Source organism: Emydura macquarii, unplaced genomic scaffold (assembly GCF_026122565.2).
Source record: "Emydura macquarii macquarii isolate MOO-44397 ecotype Brisbane River unplaced genomic scaffold, CSIRO-AGI_Emac_v2 contig_561, whole genome shotgun sequence".
Taxonomy (NCBI): domain Eukaryota; kingdom Metazoa; phylum Chordata; order Testudines; family Chelidae; genus Emydura; species Emydura macquarii.
Window position 1 is genome coordinate 7,628,976 of NW_027130698.1, and position 14,046 is coordinate 7,643,021.

Sequence of the window (14,046 nt, forward strand, 5' to 3'; positions counted from 1 at the left end):
TTTTTGGTGATAAAGGTACAGCAACATATGCACATTTTCTCTAATGTTGTTAGCCAGCACCCTTAGTCTTTCTCATCTTAAGACTTTTCTAAAAGTTCCTATTTGTTACATACTTGTATTTACAATCAGTATTCAAAAATGTTGATACACTTTATGGTCACTTTTCACCTGCTGTCCTGCTACTCAAAGCTTTAAAATACTCTGAAATTTCTCAGAGATGCACATTTGAACAACCCAAACACAAGAGAATGAAGAAAGTGTACCATCTACAACTGAAGACACAAGGATAAGATATATTTATAGAATGTCCCTGATGTACAATTAATCTCAATATAACATCATAGGATAGTATTTTGTGGTCTACTTTCATAACAGGAAGATAGAGAGTAGGAGTAAAATATCACATGCTTACATTGACATATACTCTTCCTTGTCTATAGCCGGCTCCTTGTTTATTTTACAGCTCTATTCATTTTTCTTAATCAGTAATTCAGAATTACATTTGCCCTAAGAAGATATTGTGCCATCTGCATTCATTATAAAGCTTGTTCAGCAAATAAATATCTGTTCCTTGCTGGATGTTTGATCTATATCGGAATAGTCATAAATACTGTAATGTATCATTCACTTTCTGTTTCTTCTGAATAATCAGACACGTTATTATCACATTACTTTGGCTCTTAAAAGGTATATAAAAATGTAGGCAGACAATGGGTTAAAACATGTATAATTTCATCTCATGCTAATTTTGGGCTCATCTTAAGCATTCTGTACATAGTACAGTGCACTCTAGGGAATTTCAATAGCTATACATGTTACTGAAGAAAAGACAGAGAAAGTATAGATTTGATAACTGTTGCTGGACCAATATTCCAATAACAATTGTCACCCATTGCTTTCTTAAATTGATTTTGTGAAGTGATCAGTTTGGGTTCCAAATCTAGGGTCAAATGTGTAAACCGCCATAGCTCCATTGACTTCATTATAGACTAATGTTGATTTACACCCATGGGAGATTTATCTTAATAAGTTTTGTTGCAGTCAGTAAACTATCCCCATATCAATGGGGCAGCAGCAGGCTTATTAACATACACCTCAGATTTTAAAACAGATTTTTCTTTTGTACAATATTCCCAGTTGAAATTAAAACAATGAAGAGAGCCTCTTTTTGTAGTGTACTTAAACAAAACAAGATTTTGAATTAAGGCAGCCACTCTTGTCCTTAGTTCATTCTCTTACTGCAGGGTTATCAGAAGAGTATGTGATCTTATGCACCATATGTGCAGCAATACACAAGCACAATTAAGGCTACTCAGAAGAACTGAGAGAGTGCTCTGCATCTCTGTTTTGTGAGGTTTATTTTTTGGTGTAAATCATAGCCTTTAATGTTCAGTAGTTTTGGGATTTAATTTCCTGCATTGTTCAAATTCATTAGTGAAGAGAAAAGGTGGTGAGGGGAAGCAGGACCTCAGATAAAGACAATAAAGACATTATACCCAACTTCTGTTATGACTTTGAATTGTAATTCTGACTACAATGCCATGATATCCCATTTGCTGGGACTTCTGCGTAATAGGAATACTGCCTAATAAAGATGGAAGAGAGTGGAAAGTGGAACATGCTCTAAAGGGCAGAAACTTTGGGCTTATTCCTGAATTTAAGCTTAATGTTTCCTAGTAATTCTTGTCTGGTTCTATTGCTATCTTCAGAAAATCACCTTTACTTCAGACTGACTTCTGCTTTCTTAGGGCCTGATCCTGAGATATACGAGCCCCCATAAGTTCCTCTGTAGTCAATGGGAGTTACAGATGCTCAACACCTTACTCCTTTCCCAACTCTAAAAATTACCACTGCTTCTTTTATGCCTCCAGAAAGTGGGGCTATGGCATCCCTCTACTCTGTCACACTCCTTGGTTTAACTACCCATCTCAGATTCCGATTTAAAATTAGCCTCTTGGTCTTCAGAGCTTTCAGTGGATTCATTCTACCTATTTTACTAATATTCTGCTAGTCCCTTTCCTGCTTAGTCTGTTCCTCCAACCTTTCCTTTCTGCCCCCTAACCATGATTCTGCACAGTTGGAGGTTGCTCTTTCACTTCTATCTCTTCCTCTGTCAAGAACATTTTTATTTTATGATGGACTTTAAAGCTTTTTGTGATGCTTTGTATGAAAGGCGCTCTAGAAAGTACACTTCAGTGAGTTATTGTAGAGTGTCTCAAGATATCTAGTAAGAAAATAAAACGCTGACATGCTGTTCCATTTGCTGTGTTTGTATATGTGTTCCACTGCATGCATAGCCAGTACTGCTTACATGTTGCATTTGCTACGTTATGAGTACTGTTTGTATTCACAATAGACCTGTTCTTGTGCACAGTACTCTGAACATACACAATGCTATCACAAGGCAGTGAACATACGGGCCAATCTCCAAAAGTGACTCTAAACAAAAGTCAAATTTCACATACAGCTATTTATATTCTATATGATGTAAGTTCTTATATGGCTCTCATCATCTTAGTATCTGAGTGCCTGCATAGTTTCTGTATTAATATGCACCAAGGACCTGCCATGAGTGTAAATCAGGTCTTTAGGTGCTCTGATATGCAAATACAAACACAAGGAGTTTGCACATTCAGATAACTGCACATGAGTAAGAAAAAGTTGGCAAACAATTTCCAAGGCCAACTTAAGGCCCTTTTGACAACTCACTCCTAAAGAATCAGCACTTCTCGAGAAAAGGGTTGTGCACTCCAATAGGTGCTGAGGGCATTGATTACCTTGCAGGAAGTGTTCAGGACGTCGTGGCATTGGCACCTAAGCCTGTGTATAAACAAAATGAAATAGAATACTGAAATCCATTGGAAAAATACTTTAAACGATTGAAATAACTTTTTCAAAAACACAGTTCTATCTGAGGTAAAAAGATGTATGCAGGGTGTATGAATTTGAAAACATGAATGTTAGATCTCTTAAAATAGGGCTTCTAAAATGCTGACAGGACTTTAACTGATGCATTGCAGCTGCACACTTACAGAGTATTATTGTGCGTTGTCCTTGGGGAATGTAAAATACATAAGGAACTAGGCTCTCAGTGTAGATTATCTAGCATATGACAATAATTTGAGGGTGAAATTAACAGGAGAATTTAAAGCTTCTTCTTTCAAATGAAATAGACAGTCAGACAACAAGCTAAGTATGGTGTATGGTGTATGAGTAAAGGACTGGGAGGGAAGAGCGCTTGGTTCTAGCTTTGCCCCTGACTCTTTCAGTGGGCTTGGGCAAGATGCACTGTGGAAGTCAATGGGAATTTTGCCATTGGCTTTGATGTGAGCAAGATCAGGCCATAAACCCCTCTGCCTCCATTTCCGCATCTGTGAAATGAGGATACGAATACCGGGTCAGGGTTTTTGTGAGGATTAATTAGATAATGCCTATAAAATACTACACAAATGCTGATTATTATTTACCTATCTTAATATTCAGTTACTGTATTATTAATATAATAAGAAATGTCATTGTTCCGGTACTGTACAAATGTAAATGCAATTTAAAAAACCTATGGGGACGCTAATCATTCACTTTCAAGTTTAGATAAGCTCTATGCTAAATGGAGCTACATTCCTGCATAAGTTTAAATGTGTTGTTTAAAACAATACAGAAACATTATACTTACAAATAACCTTTTTTTCAGTCTTCAATGCTTCCCATGATCTGTTCCTTTTAAGTCACATGTATCTGTCAACATGCATTAAGGTGAGCCTAGTTTATCTTCCAAAGGTACTACTTTCATCTTTGGAAGACCTGCATACTGTGTATTGCTGACAGCAGCAGCCGGCCTTCCAGTGATTGACAATCTCATTCAACCGTGGAGTGATATGTCTTATGACATTGCATGCTGTCCCCGTAGACTTGATTAGTTAGCTAAAACTTTTACTTGATATATGCTGCTGTATGTTCTTAGCCTCTTCTGCATGCATTTACAACTCCACGACAGATGTGCTATGAAATCTGTGGTGTATCAAATGTCACTGTTCCTTCATTGGAGACAACAACAGAATTCACAATGAAGTAGACAATAAAGTTAGGAAATGTTAGGCAACTACACAATGTAGTGTAATAAAATATGTGAAACACATTATCACAGCTCTCACTCAGTCTTATGGAGCCCAAGATAAACATCTATCACATGTAATTTGTGATGTGTTAAATAGCATAGGACCCAATTTAGAAGACAACGTTTTCAGGCAAAACCTCGGTTATTTAGTTTATGCGTTACAGTTATGATTTATGGGTACAATGCAGGAGACAAAAAACATTAGAAGCCACATAGAAGGGATTTGAAAGTGACAAAAGCCTTTTATTTTTCGTTCCCGGAGTCAATATTGAATAATTCAGTAATAAACCCCAGACTCAAAGGAGCTTTCTGACAAACAGTCAGACTGCTGCTCTTTCAATAGGCTGCTCCGCCTGTCCCCACAGACACTCCCAATTCTTCTCAGGATCCCCCTCTGATTTCTTCCATTTTATTTCTTTCTCTCTCCTAAGCCAGGTGTTGCAGTCGCCTTTTCCATGTATGTTTATATCTATCTTTCTTATGGGCCTGATTCACAATTCAACGAAGTAAATGAGAGTCTTTCCATTGATTTCAGTGGATTTTGGATCAGGCCTTTAGAGGAGCGGGAACCTGTCAACACTTTCCTATGCACCTCTCAGAATGGAACAGTACAGAGGGATATGATGTGCTCCCAAGCTGGGTCTTGGGCTGGTGGTGCTGAAAAGACAATGTGTTGAGCCTTAAAATGGAAATAGCATCATGAATGGAAGACCATAGAGCTGAGCTCTATTGTTCATATTCATGTGATCAGTGCATCACACAAAATACTTGCATGTAAAATGTATTTATTTTACTTATTTATTTCCTTTTTATTTTGTTAGTTAGTTAGTTCCATTATTATTGTGGCTGCCTGATAATGCTGTTCTTGTGAATGCTGCAAAAGGGATCTGTCTCTGCATCCCAGCTGAACTGCATCCTTGTTGCCCAAATGGGGGAAATCAATGTTAAGGAGTGCAATGTTTGCAGTCCGTGGCTGTAGCCTTTGCAGGGGATGATATGGTTCTGTGTTAGTGCACTGCCCATGTTTTTACAGCTGAAACCACAGAAAGGGCCAATCATATTACATAGAGGTGGTATTTCTAGTCCTGTTTTCTGCTTATCTTTATATTTTACTATTTATGACCTGAAATGCGTATCATGAAACATGCAGGATTTGAAATGCTGCCATTGCTGTTGGAGGTTTTGGGGTTTTTTTCATTTCCTGTGCAACCTTAATAGTGCATCAATGTAGGGCTTTTCCCCCTGTTATTTGTTAATAAATACTCAGAAGCCAAAAAAATAATTTCTTTCCCATACATATTTGTATGCGGCAAACCTTAATTCTTCAGTCTTTTTTTTCTTATTTCTAATGGATCCGTGTACAGTATGCTTTAGAGTGCTCCTATTTCCGCTATTTTCTTGTTTATGTCTTGTCCCAGTATCAACACTGTCATCAGAAGATTGTATACAGCTCTAAGAATAACTTTTCTTAGGTAAATAGTGCTACAAAGCAACAAATGGAGCACACAATATTGTATATGAGCCTGATAAAAATGGTGGGTATTTAATGAATTTTCCAGTATCAGTGTAGGCAGTGATTGTTTCTCTTAAACTTGGTATTCAAGTAGATATAACCTAAAAAAGATTCCTTATTAGAACATAGTAATGTTAAACTAAAGGAAACTTTTCACTAAAGTACCTGGAAGTGTCTCTTCAAACTGTAGATAGTTAAAAATCATATTTATTGAGACATCATGGCACTAGTTAAAACAAGATATAGCTAGGTGCAGAATCCCAGACCATCTTATTCCTATTGCTGTCAGCACAGGTCAGTCAAAGGCTGCCTTTAGCCACTTTCATGCTCCCCACCCTCCTGCCTGGAGCCAGTTTAGCCCCTGGTACAATTTAGAGCAGTTTCAGTTGCACTGGCTGATGATGGCGTGCAAGGGCCGTTACGCGAGCTGGGGACCCTCTGAGGGCAGCAGAATTCTACCATGCCCACTCTAATCCCCCCACCCCAGGCAATCACTTCTACTTTGTGCTGCTGGAGTGTCAGAAGGCAAGGAAGAATGGTGGGTCTGGAACGTAGCCCATTATGGCACCTATTAGTGTGTAAGGCACTTTGAAGAACACACATGAAGTGCTCAGTCCTGCAATGTGCTGGGCACGCTCTGAGACATGCTGTGTGTCCTTCAATGAAGTTAAGGGTGCAGAGCGCTTCTCTGATGTGCTTGGCACCTTGCAGGAGTGGGCCTAAACTTTGAGACTTGACAGAGAAGTGAGTAAATAATAAGACATCAGGACAGAGAGAGAAAGGACGTGTGCTGTGGGTATGATTACACAGTAACTCAGTTTAGGAATCCAGGTATTTTGGTGCCACCTTAATATTATTATTACTTAGCATTTATTCCTTGCCATATTTTCCTGAAACCTCACAAATTACGTTTTCCCCCAGAAGATTGGTAGATCCAATTGAGCTTAATTCTCGATGTGGAAAAATTAGATGCTTGTCCTAATCAATACACTGAGACAAACATTTTATTTTTTTCTCAATGAATTTGCATGGACACTTGAAAAACGTTAAGTGCTAGAGTGGCAGTATAGAAAATAAGTGGAGTCCTCTGTTACCACGTAACAGAGGCAACCTAATGGTGTAAACTTCCCATCACTGCTCTGCAAATGGGTTTCAGATTCTACCTGGAGGAACCACCTCTAGTGTTGTCAGGGTGGTTCAGTTCCTCTTGTCAACATGGGTATCGATTAGTGCCAATTGTGCAGGCAGTTTTTATGATACAGACACTTGTCCACTATGAACTGGTTTGGCAACTAGCTTATTTCCCATAGGCCACTGCAGAGTCATCAGATGTTAATAACCTACCACAGTTGACAACGCAAGTGAAATATAACAGGATTCAGTCTTTTAGCATAAGATGGTCTTTGTATCACTACAGTTTCATGTTTCCTTGTTTCTGACATAAATAATTTTTGAAAGGGAACATCAGAATGGTGGGGCACAGAGGTAACTTGGGGACAAAAGGGAGTGACATCCCTTGGAATGAAGGACATTTGAGAGGTAAGCTTAGGACACCCTGTTTTCAATTTTTAGACTAGAAAATAATATATATATAATATGACAACAGTCATGAAGAAAATCAGCCTCTGTGCAAACCTTTCCTTTTTATTTTCATAATTATTTTTTTTTTTTTTGCTTGGGAGACTCTTATTTAAAATGTCTTGTTTCTGTCCAGCTGGTTGGTACCTCATGTGCTGCATGGCATTATGTGACAGATCCAAAGATTACACATCTGAGACTACTGATGTTCACTCTCCAGTTAATGGACCATAAGAGACTACACAGTTTAATCTTTGGATGTGAAGCAGTCACTCATCTAGGCTGCAGAAATAAAGCCATGGACCATACAGCACTGCAATAAATATTTTAGGCAGTGTTTAAAGGTACTAATCTGGCAGATATTGAGGTATATTTTCAGGGAAAATTAAGTCAACTATTTTAGAAAATCATACATGTAGGCCCTGCTTCATCATTTAAGTATGTGCCTAACTTTAAGCATATCATTAGCTCCACTGAAGTACCTTGTAGAATTGGGGCCATTACTAGCAAATTTATACATATCTTGCCTCTCTCCTGGGGGATCTCTCATGACCTAAAGGATTCCCATTCCACTACTTCCATCAAGACCTTTATCTCATGGTCACCACCTCAGTTTGTAAGAAGAGTTGAGTGTGGCTTCCCCAGGAGAGTCCTGAATTAAGCAGAGGAATTATTAAGAACAACATAAGAAATCCCTTCCCTCATTCCAGGTCCTTGTGAAAAGGGAGTGAAGCCCTGAGCTAGTATTTCAAACTTGGTGTGCTCTGCATTGCTGTTAGATTGCCTCCAGCAATCCTTTCTGAGAGTCTTTTATTTCCTCATATTCCATCTAATTGAGATAAAGAGCTCAACTGCAGGTAAAACCAACAAAATGTACTTTATTTAAACAGACATTTCCTAGCATTTCTCTTTTCTGTCCAGCAACTGTCTTGTCTCATTTATTTTTCCCTTTCTGAGAGAGCAGCATGCCCAGAACTCTGCTTGCTCTTTTGTTGAGAATCCCATCAAATAAGGAGAGATGAGTTTTAGTATATGTCAAAGTGGCGCTGGACATCTAGGGCATGATGTATACTGGGCACTGGAGAAAAAAGAAACAGTCCCAACCTTAACTCTTGCATCAGGATGGATATAACTTTCTTTCTGCCACAAGCTTAATAGAAAAATAGTAACATATTGTAATGATTCAACATGAGATATCAGGATAGTAAATGCCATGGAAGAAAAACACAATTTAAGATTAATTTGGGAAAATACGAAATATAGACACTACAGATCATATGGATTAATAGAATTACATTTTGAGTTCAATTTATATATCAGACATCTGCCAAATGGCCCTGATCCAAAGGCCATCTAACTAATAGGAATCCTTCCCTTGATCTCAATGGGCTTTGGATCAGGCTCCATATTATTATATGACGGAGCTGGTAGTAACCCTTACATTTCGGCTGTTAATATTTTCCATTCTAAAATATTTTCTCAATCTTTTCTTTGAGAAGTGCTCACGTTTCCATTCTTTGCAGCAGACTTTTGGTATTTTGCAAGGGATAGTCGTCAGGATAGAGAAGTACCTTGTCTGTGTCCCATGACATTCCATTGATCTTTTACCATACATAGTTAATGGGATGTAATTTTTTATACATAGTTAAAAATGGCCATTTCCTCTCTCTCGCTTTCGTTCCTCTGGAAAATTATAGTAGCTTGTCAAAATAACAACTGAACACACACATTCTAAAGCCAGACTTGCCACACTGCCGAAGCAGCAGCAGCGTGCACTGCAGTGGAACTGTTGGTGCACCTGCAGCAAAAGATGGGGAGAGGGGGAAGGAAGCCAGATTGCTCTCACTCCCAGACTTGGTTCATGGCCCCAGTGGCCCAGATACCCTTCGGGAGGCACAACATGTGTTATGAACTTCCCACATCTCCTGGTTGGGTGGGAAGAGAGAGCCAGGCTGCACTCCCCCTCTTCTTCCTCCCCACCCCCGCCCCATAAACACTTCCAAATCTAGATCCTGGTCTCATTGTCCCATCCTCCTTTCCTAAGAACCCACGTAAGCAATGCTGCTCCCCCAACTCTGAGGAGACTATGATGAGGTGACTGGCTCTGTGGATGTAGGGAAGGCGGTGGACATGATATACCTTGACTTTAGCAAAGCTTTTGATACTGTCTCTCACAGTATTCTTATCAGCAAGTTAAAGAAGTATGGGTTGGATGAATGGACTATAAAATGGATAGAGAACTGGCTAGAGCATAGGGCTCAACGAGTAGTGATCAATGGCTCCATGTCTAGCTGGCAACCGGTCACAAGCGGAGTTCCCCATGGGTCGGTCCTGGGGCCGGTTTTGTTCAACATCTTCATTAATGATCTGGAGGATGGGGTAGATTGCACCCTCAGCAAGTTTGCGGACGACACTAAGCTGGGGGGAGTGGTAGATACCCTGCAATGTAGGGATAGGATACAGAGTGACCTAAACAAACTGGAGTGTTGGGCCAAAAGAAATCTAATGAGGTTCAACAAAGATAAGTGCAGAGTCTTCCACTTAGGAAGGAAGAATCCCATGCACAGCTATAGACTGGGGACCAACGAACTGGGCAGCAGCTCTGCAGAAAGGGACCTGGGGGTAATGGTGGATAAAAAGCTGGATATGAGTCAGCAGTGTGCCCTGGTTGTCAAGAAGGCTAATGGCATATTGGGCTGCATTAGGAGGGGCATTTCAGCGGGTCACGGGAAATGATTATTCCCCTCTATTCGGCATTGGTGAGGCCGCATTTAGAATATTGTGTCCAGTTTTGGGCCCCCCACTACAAAAAGGATGTGGACAAGTTGGAGAGAGTGCAGCGGAGGGCAACCAAAATGATTAGGGGGCTGGAGCACAGGACTTATGAGAAGAGGCTGAGGGAACTGGGCTTGTTTAGTCTGCAAAAGAGAAGAGTGAGGGGGGATTTGATAGCAGCCTTTAACTACCTGAAAGGAGGTTCCAGGGAGGATGGGGCTAGGCTGTTCTCGGTGGTGGCAGATGACAGAACAAGGAGCAACGGTCTCACGTTGCAGGGCGGGAGGTCTAGGTTGGACATTAGGAAAAAGTTTTTTACTAGGAGGGTGGTGAAGCACTGGAATGGGTTACCTAGGGAGGTGGTGGAATCTCCATCCTTAGAGGTTTTTAAGCTGAGGCTTGACAAAGCCCTGGTTGGGATGATATAGCTGAGGTTAGTCCTGCTTTGAGCAGGGGGTTGGACTAGATGACCTCCTGAGGTCCCTTCCAATTCTAATATTCTATGATTCTATGAGAGGGGTAAGAGACAGGGCCGGATTCCCCCAACTCCCATCTGGAACCAATTCATGACCCTAGTTTTTTCTGCTGTGTTGAGGCTCAGGGTTCAAACCCTGATGATGATGCAAGATGTGGAAGCTGTTAGTGGTGTGTATAATTGGGTCTACCTTTTCCCTTTAACAAAAATCGAGGAAATTACATACACAATATTACATTTAAAGAGTGTTATTTAGTTTGTATAGTTGAGTTCTCAAGAGCTAGGAAACATCAGATCTGCAGTTGCCAGAGCAACCTTAATTTGGCCCCCTTGTTTGTATGCATTCTGATAGTCTTTAATGACATGATCACATACAATTTTTTCTACAAGACCCTGCCTCATTCAGTGCACAGGGTGAACTCATAAGGGGGCTGAATTGAGGTTGCACAGAAAATCCTAAATCTGGCATTTTCTAATTTTCGAGATCTTGATTTTGCTGCCTAACAAATATTCTTTTAACATAGTATTTTAATATAATTATTAGTATATTTTTATTTGCATAACATGCTGTCTTTTTTAAAAGCATCTGTCTAATAGGCAAACCTACTCTCTTATTACTATGCAGTATAAGGCATTGAATGTAAACCGTTGGTATGTTTCGCAATTCCCGCTGCTGTTTGTATCATACAGACAAAAAAAAAAAAAAAAAAAAAAAAAAAAGCCCACAGGCAAAGTGTTTGTGTTTCTTCCTTCATCCGAAATCATCTGAAGCAAGACTTAATGCCAATACAATAGTCCATGTTTGTTAACTTATTTTTGTAATAAATGGAGCTTGATGATTGTATTGGAGGTGCCACATACTTGCTAGAATATTAGATGAACTGAAAGCAGGTGCTGATCTAAATAAACACGTATAAATGGACTTAAACTTAAACTTACATTTTACTGAGTTTTCACATGAGTCAACCGATGAATGCCACATAAACCATTTAAAGCGTATAGCAAGATTTCACTTGGCAAGAAGGGAAGCATAGATAGGGTGGGTGTGAGCTTTAGCCTATGGTGAATTTTGGACGGGCTTTCTCTTTAGATATTGCTGCTGAAATATGTGTAGTGAGTAGTTTTTATGAACATTGTACACGCTCTAGGAAAATACTGGGATGGGTGAAATAAAACACATCAGACTTTTTTTTTTTTTTTCAAATAAGAAACATCAATAAATTTTAATGTTATTAATATTACATTAGAGCCCTATTTTGTTTGCACTGTTCAAACACCTGAGACAGTCTCTGCTCCAAAGACCTTACAATCAAAAAATGGATGAGAAAAACAAGAGTTGGGTGGGGAATTGGAGGCACAAGGAGGTGAAGTGACTTACCCCGTGTTACACAGAACATCTATCTGAGAATACAACCTAAGGCTCCTAATTATCAACACAGTGCCCTATCTATGAGATCATGATGCCTCTCATTGGATCACTAATGGGAATAATGATTTCACAATATGTCTGGACATAATATTATATGGAACTCTTAGTGGAATCAACATGATTGATTTTTTTCTGGTGTGGGTGGGACATAAGATAAGATAGGGTAATGATAAGTGTGCAACGACATATATTAACAATTTAAAGCTCTTATAATAAGACAAATGCACTTTATAAATTCATTGTACCTAAGGCTCATTGCATCTGTGGAGTTATAACACTTTGAAAATGATTAGAGGGAAATGGTTCATGCTTTGCAGAGCTGGATTTCTAGCATCCTTGTCAGGTGCAGCAGCACTGGTAGCCTCTGACCAATCAGCCTGCCAAAGATCTAAATCCTATCTGGACAGCCACCCACAAGTTACGGCTGGGCAAGCAATGACTTTCCAATCCCGTGAGAATTTTTGATATTTTGAAAGTTTTCGTATCCCAAGTTGGGAGGAATAGTTTAAATTTTGAAAAATTTGCATGAACTGACAAAGGTTTTTTTTTTTTTTTTTTTTTAGGTTTGGGTCAATGTGAAATGTTGTGTTTTGGTACTTTCAGAATGTTTAGTTTCAAATTTGACCTTTTTGAATTTTAAACCTTTTTTTTAGTCTAAATTTACTAACATTTTGATGTGAAACTTCACTTGGATTTAAAAAAAAAAGTCCCCAAACCCTTTTCGTTCTGAAAATATCAAAATGGGATAAGCTCAAACCCTACTCCCTAACATTTTGTGGGGCAAGGGGAGGTTTGTCAGAACTGAAACGGTTCAGCCAAAAAAAAAAAAAGTTGTGTTTAAAAAGTGCTGAGCACCTCTACTGCTCTTTGCTGAAAGGGAGCCAAGGAGAGGGATGCTGCCAGCACCCTACAGAAAATAAGAAAAGTAGAATATGTGTCAACAAATGCTTTGGGTTTTAAGAGAATTTTAATAAATAGCAAAATGTTAACAACCAGATTTTCACCCAAGGGAGGACACTGATCTGAAACAAGTTCATCACACACTGCAGGTGCATCCCATGCACCATATAAACATTACAAACGCGGCCACAAGATGCTGTAGCCAACCCCACTGCAGCATGTTGCTATGAGTGCTGGGCTACATCAGTCCCCTAAATGTTCAGTAACAGGTCGGGCCCCATGAGCTCGGAGACCAGCATTGCAACTGCTCCAAGCACTAGGGCCTCCAGGTTCTAGCTCTCACTGGGTTCCCATAAACATTCACACACTTTGAGTAACCCAGAGGATTCTTTTACTGGGGCTGCCAGGAACCGAAGATGAAAATACCCTAGGCATACTCGCTTTTATAGTAATCTCAAAACAAAAAAACCCACAACAGGCCCGGGGGCAGTGATGTGAAAGTAACACGTTCACAGTATGACCTCTCCACGCCATTCTTCTGACCGCAGGCCGCAGCACTGTGTCACCCTGATGTGGCCCCCACAGACTTCTTCCCAATTATAGGCTGTGGCTCTGACCAGCTCTCCAGCCCTCCCCCTCTTCCAGACTGTCTGATATCCAGTCTTCCTTCTGCAGAAAACTATCAGGCTGCTTCCTCCAGCATGCCACTCATTCATGGCCTCCAGCTCCTTCCCATTGATCCCTGGTTATATTTATTTTTTTGCTGCCCTCCCTGGCTAGAGATGGTCATGAATTTTCCACAAAAATGATTTTTTGATGAAAAATATGGTTTCTGAGGGGGAATTTTTTCCCCCCATTGGGGAAAATCAAGCCAAAATACTTTGTTTTGGTTGGGCTTTATTTGAAGTGGAATGCTTTGTTTTGTTGAACTGACCTCAACCATTTAGTTCTGAGTTAATTTAATATTAAACTACAGTCTATTGTGACACATTGCACATCGGGAGTTGTAGTACAAGTCTCCATTCTCTCCTGTGTTCTGGCCTATGGCTTATTCTTCAGAATATTTCAGTCTGCCAAAACTTTCGATATTTCAACTTTTTGGTCTATTTTGGGATAAAAACAAATGTTGAAATATTGCAAATTCCTGTGGGATTGAAATTCTTAATTTTGCTCAGCTATCCAATGGAGATTATGGAGTCCTTCTCTGGTTGGATGTTGAATTGCAGGTTCCATCAGTATCTAGTGATGAACCTGGGGGTTCA

The 14,046-nt window shown here is 39.7% G+C and overlaps 1 protein-coding gene across 1 annotated transcript in view; it reads left to right on the forward strand.

The window, feature by feature from the left end:
- The window catches only part of CDH8 (cadherin 8), a 195,391-nt gene that overhangs the window by 17,210 nt on the left and 164,135 nt on the right, over positions 1-14,046 (forward strand). The window lies entirely within an intron of this gene.